The sequence below is a fragment of the Rissa tridactyla genome, chromosome 9, assembly GCF_028500815.1.
Source record: "Rissa tridactyla isolate bRisTri1 chromosome 9, bRisTri1.patW.cur.20221130, whole genome shotgun sequence".
NCBI lineage: Eukaryota > Metazoa > Chordata > Aves > Charadriiformes > Laridae > Rissa > Rissa tridactyla.
The window spans coordinates 11,260,284-11,266,757 of NC_071474.1; positions in this window are offsets into that span (position 1 = coordinate 11,260,284).

Below are 6,474 nucleotides of genomic sequence, written 5' to 3' on the forward strand. Positions count from 1 at the left end.
AAATCATGCATGGCTTAAATTAGTGACACATTTGCAGAGATCTCAGGTGAGAAAATAAGGCCTAAACTAAGAAATTGGAGTTCCGTAAAAGGTATTGGAGCAACCTCTTAGTGTACTATGGAATTATGGAGAGGAGGCGGCTTTGGCTAATCTTCAGCTTTAAGAAAGGATGGACCAGAAGCAAAGGAGGAAGGAGTTTGAAATCAATCAAGGAGGGGATCCGCGGATTATGGAGACACTGTGTCTGTTAGCTGTAAAATTGGATTAGATAAAAAAAATGAGTAAGGCTATATGGCTACAACTTCCCTTTTTTGATTTATTTTTTTTTAATCCTGCTTGTAACCCAAGAGTAGCAGCCATGTTGTCTCTGCTGAAGTGATACAAGAATTTGTAAGTGGGGAATGCCCTGTGGAAATTCAACTTCATAGCCTAATTGTTCAATGATACAGACAAGGTGGGAAGCTAATTAGTGAGGCAACTTGAATGGTCCAGGTGTTAATGATTTGGTAGAAACACCCTGAAAAAGAGACTGGTATTCAGTTCAGATGTAAGCAAAAGTTATAGTTTGTAGCCAGTAACGTACACTGGCTAAGCAATATCTGAGACCTTTATAATCACAGACACAGTTATATCTCATGGAAAAAAGGCATTGTGATTTGCTGGATGATATTCCTTAGGTTTTAGTAAAAGTTACTAATTCAGTCTGTAAAATGAGGGAAATCAGAAATAGTACAAAGACTATTGGAAGTGGTTCAGACAAATGCTGACATGATGGAAAATAAGCTTCTCTTAAAAAGAATTGTTACAAGGAGAAGACAGGCCAGGCCATAGTACCACAAGGGCACAGTGAAAAGTGCTTCACAGGGTCTGGCAAAGAGGGGGCCTTCAGGGCCAAAGTTCTAGATGTCTGGATAGTTAAACAACAATTACAGTCCCACTACTCAGGAAATCTCAGAGTGCATGAGAACAACTGATGATGGCTCCACTGTTATTGTTATTGAATCAGACGTGCTTTTTTGGACAGTGAAATTTGTACAAACTGAGAACTCCAAACCGGGCTCAAATCAACGCAGCGTCAAGAAAATATGCCCTAGGTACTTATACGGGAGAACTGGGCTTGAAAATGAGTCCTGTGAAATTCAAACAACGTAGATACTTGGATAAATTCATAATTCATTTGGATTTCAATGGGTCTAATACCATCTAAAAAGTACAGTCAGCAGAAACTCAAGCTGAAGATGTGGCAAACAACCTTATAGGCATTTGGGTTTCAATGAACAAATTACCTTACCTACAAGAGCTAAAATTGCAATAGCAGACATATGGAGTATTAGGTTTTCACCAGAATGAAAACTAGAAATATTTTTTAAATGATCCAGAGGCATCACAACAGTCGAAATTACTTGGAATTTGAAGCCAACTACATCTGTGTTTGCTTGAATGTCTCTTAAAAATAATGCGAAAACTGTCGGTGAAATGTGATCTGAATCTTTGGTAGTTACTGCCACAAAGGAAAACATCAAAAAGGGGAGGAAATATGATTTTGTGATAAAATGCTATTGGATTTGATTTTGGGCCACACTGACTATCTAAGTAAAGCACTTATTTATTCCTTAAGGCTTAAATATTCAAAACAAGTTAATGTGCATCAGCTTACCTTGCAACCTTGCAACAAATTTCTACACATGGCATTAGAAGGAGACTTCGGATGTACTCACCTGATCCAGGACAAGAATAACTACAGGAGAAACCCGCCTATTGAATAACCAAGCTACTGCTTACCAAGACCAAGGTCATTGAGAGAAACCTATAAGAGACCCATAAAGGAAGTTTTCATCTGTAGTTGAATTAGAGATTAGCAACCCCAAATTCTGGATTCATAATAGAAAAATAAATGGAAACTGCACATGAATTCTCTACATTTCCCAAACTTTGTCTTCAAAATACTGGCAATGGGGCAGCAGAGCAAAAGCAAAAAACCACAACAAATAAAAAGCCCTAAACCCTTACATTTCTACAGGCTTTTGTGGCTTTAAGCTTGAAAAAAACTTCTACATTAGAAATGGTACATCCACAGGACTACGTTGAATAGGAGGGAAGGGACGAAGAGTTAGGCAAACAAAAGTGAGCAAGACTCTCAGGCACAGATGTGATAACCACTAATGGTCCATAAGAACTATATTTATTTAATGACAGTGCAGATTACCTAGTTAATTTTTCATGTTAGTTGTCAAAATTGTGGTCATAGGCTGAGGTGTTTTGGTCACAGGAAAATTTGTGAAAATTTGTGAAAACACATTTGAAAATTAGTGCTTAGAAAATAAGCATTCTGAAAAGGTGATCCTCTGGGAAAAGTATGCCATTTGTAAGAACAGTCAGCCAATATCCTGCTCTACAAAAGCAAACTTCCTGAAAGTTTTAAAAATAAAGCAGGCTCAGATATAAGGTTGTGTTTCTCCTCTCTAAAAAGGTGGGAGTTCATCTGGTTCCACAATTCTAGAAGAGGGGAATACTAAACTGAATCAACACTGATACTTGACTACTGACCCAGGTAAATGAAGTAATGTATAACACAGTGTTCCAGAATGAAATCCAAAGGACCACAATACAGGATGAAATTGGTCCCAAATTTCATTCATTTCATTTTTTTCCTGGTGTCAGCCCCCAAGTTTGATGTTGCAGGACAAACCTGGAAGCTGACGCTGGGAAAATGATGCCAACAGCACACTACCCCAATAACAAAGTCAGAAGAGAATCCTTCTGCAAAAAATACCCAAGACTGTAAGGACATCTCATGGGCCTGTTTTAGCACCCTTTCTACATACTTAAATGAAAGAATCATTTAAAATTGAACTAAATAAGCTTGTGATATGAAAATATGTTCATTTACAGGAGTAGGCTAACACTATGGTTTTGCTTCCAGAGCATAAACAAGCAATTCTGCATATCATAGCACTTTCTGTGCAGATAAACTAGCTTGGGTATCTCTGACATAGCTTTGCATTGCAGTATACATTTCATAAGAAAGGGAAAAGAACAAACAGTCTCCTCTACACAGCCAGCACTGGCCAGAACTTGTAAAGCTCCCTGTTCCACACGGACGTTGCTGGCAGTTAGCGCAGGAATATGTGACCCTGGGGCCGGTAGACACTCTGGCTAACCTGCTTCATTTGTTTAGGATGCTTATATTTGCTCCCCAGATCTTCTAACTAAATGTAGCTAGTGAATTATTTTTGGCATATGTGATTGCTCTTCTCAAGCTGACTTTCCATATGTGTTGCTTTACCGTTATCCAGATTTTTGCTTCTCTTCTTGTCTCTTTCCTGCATTTGTATTCCACACACATCTTTCTCCATGATCCTGCAGATACTTGCTATCCTCACTTTCCTAAATCTCTGGCTGTTGTTCTGCAATTGTCAACAACAAAACAAAAGCTTGTTAGATCTTATGCCATTAATTAATAAATATGGTTCTAATTACATGCCTATTTTAAAAAGACATACAAACAATTTAGATTAATTCAAAATCTAGATATAAATATTTTTCTTAAGTTACATATATGTGTACTATAAGTAGGTACTCTAATTTTGAAAACTCAACAACTTTTTTCTGGATGTGGCTCTGTCACACTCCAGCTTGTAAAAATTTTGCAATCCTAATCTTGCAAATTATACTACGTGGATGGACTCCTGAACGGCTCCTACTTGGAGGTCTTGTAACTTTTACATGCCTATCTTGTTTCTAGTAGCAGTAAAAAAATTTAGTTTTTACTATTAACATGTACCTGGGCACTCAGTGCTCACAGACAGCTCTAGGTTGTTCAACAAATATGAGTTACACCCATAAATTAGAATAAAGATGTGAATGTCCGAAATCACTCCACAATGGAGACAAACATGGAAATAATAGAGCATTAGTTAGTGCTAACCCTGGGTACCCAGAGCATTTTTATTTGCTTCATGCTTGAGATTTCTAACTTCATAAACCATTGAAAAGAAAATGTAAGATGTTTTCCTTTGGGTAGGTCTATTTGTCCTCAATGAAAATATTTAATTTTTCTGACCAAATCGGAAAAAAACCCCAAACTTCACTTAAACTCCAAATCTCGTCATTTTCAGCACAGCAGCACTACTTGACACAAGCACCTGCTTTGCCTGCTCCAACCTCCCTGTCGGGCCCTATTCCCTCAAGGGACTACATCTCCCCTAATGCATCGGTAGCCATGTGCATGCCGAGGTGGCCTCTCCGCGAGGGTTTGGCCAGGGGAGTTGCTATTGCCCTGTGGGAGATGTAGTCTGACCAGGAGCCCGGCCAGACAGGGGGAACTGGAGTAGGTTGTTGCCAGGTGGAGCTTCTTCATGGAGGTGCAGCAAGGTAACAAATCCGTGAGAAAAGGCTGGGTTGTGAAATGGAGCCACAATTATTTTTTTCACGATGGATAAGAAAAAAAAAAACACAGCCTGTTCTATTGGAAAATACCAAAAAGAAATACGTAGCCATTTATGAACTGAAATTTCTCAACCTCTTTTCTGGGGAAGAAAAATCAAACTATTTTAAAAACTTATTTAGTTGAAGACAAAAATCAAATATTGATGTATCAGAAATAACTGCATAAGGAACATCCCTCTTTTTGCTGGCCTTTCTAAAGTAGCTATGTTCCTTCTTATAAAAGACTAAGGCAAAATAAACTGTAATTTGAAACTAGTCAATGTGGTAATGTGCTCTGATTTCAAAAAATTGCACCTGAGTTCTGTGATGCTATTTCACAGGTGACAAAACAGAGCTACTAATTTTCTGCACACAGCTGCCTGCGTTCATCAGAGAATAATGACATTCTCATTGTCAACAATGCCACAGCCAGCACGACACTTGAAATTGAAATGCCGCTAGAAGAGTAACGCTGGCTTCAGGAAGGTGTAAAGGATGTTCACCTTCTTGTTAAACCTACTGTATCATAAATGGTGAGGACTGTTTCGATGCAGAACGTTGTAGCACTTGGGCATAAACTGGATCACATTTACTGTTTGAAATCTTACCTAGAACTTCATGTAACTGCACTTCAGTTATAGAACAAAGCTTTAAGTATCATCTTAATAAGTGTTGGTCTTTACAATGATCCTTTTCAGTGGAAAAAGGACACATTGAAGAACAACGTTTGCTGCTTTGCCTTGCTTAGAGAATGAATGCACAAGCTTCTATGATAATAATTTGTTCAGCTTTATCAGGGAAAAAACATATAATCATCAAGAAATCTGAGTAAAAATCTGAAAGAACGCAGGCTGCATGTAATAAAAGGAGAAAAAATAGTAAAAAATAAAATGAAGTAAAAAATCCAGTGGTTTATCATCTCCATGTATAAATAAATATATGCCTAAATCTATTTCAACTTGCTTCATATTACAGGACAAAGTCGTATCAACTCTGTGACACAGTGTCTTTATATAATACACAATGTAGACATTTCAAAGAATTTGCCTGATATTTAAAAGCACTTTGAATATCAGTAAGTATCTTGTAGCAAGTTTGTGAATATTCAGACATACCTGATTTTAACAAAACTTTTACAGCATGGATGTTGGTTTGCTTTCAGTGTAATTTAATAGGTCTTTTGGGATCTGCCATGTTTGAACATCTGGGAATCATCACATGTTGTCTGTTGATCAATGAGGCAACAGGAAAGGCATGATGTGACACAGATGTTAAATATGGCAATACTCCATAGACCAACTGGATCACAAATGGGAATGATCAGACTTTGAAAAATCTGATTAAGATTCATTGACTGGATAAAATTCCATTTTTTTTTCTTGAATTTCCTAACTGTTCTGATAACAGTGGGTATTATAGTGGTCAAAGAATTATTGGAAACTGGCTTATTTGGAGGAACAAAATGAAGTAACTGAAGACAAGGACTTCTACTATCAAATACTTTACAGGAAGATGAATACAACTTGCCAAGTCCCTGCTGTCCCGTCATGAAGATTAATGTCTACTACTGCATAACTCTGCCCCTCCTTGTAAAACAAAGAACACATAAATCAAATTGATTGCATTAGTTTAGGCATCATGGTTAATTGAGTAACTGCCACTATACTAAGAAACCTTTTTCTCCTCTCACTCATATGCAAAGAAGAAATAGCGTATATTAATTCCTTTAACTCTTAACCATGAATGCCACCTTCTGGCTGTGTACAGAAACACCCTTTGAGAGCAATGGGGAAAAAAGCACAGCTTTCATTTTGTAGTTACCAGATAACCACTTCGTTTAAATAAAAGTTAAAAATATGTGAAATACAGACATGCCTCCTGACAGACTTCCTAGCTTGCTCATTGAAATGTAAAGGTACTCAGATATTTTATTTTCTAAAGAAATCGTGTAGTTTAAAATAATAAACACACCTGACATTGACTTTCTGTAGAAACAACCTGAAAACTCTTGTATTTAAAGGTAGCAGCTGAATCAATATCATGAAT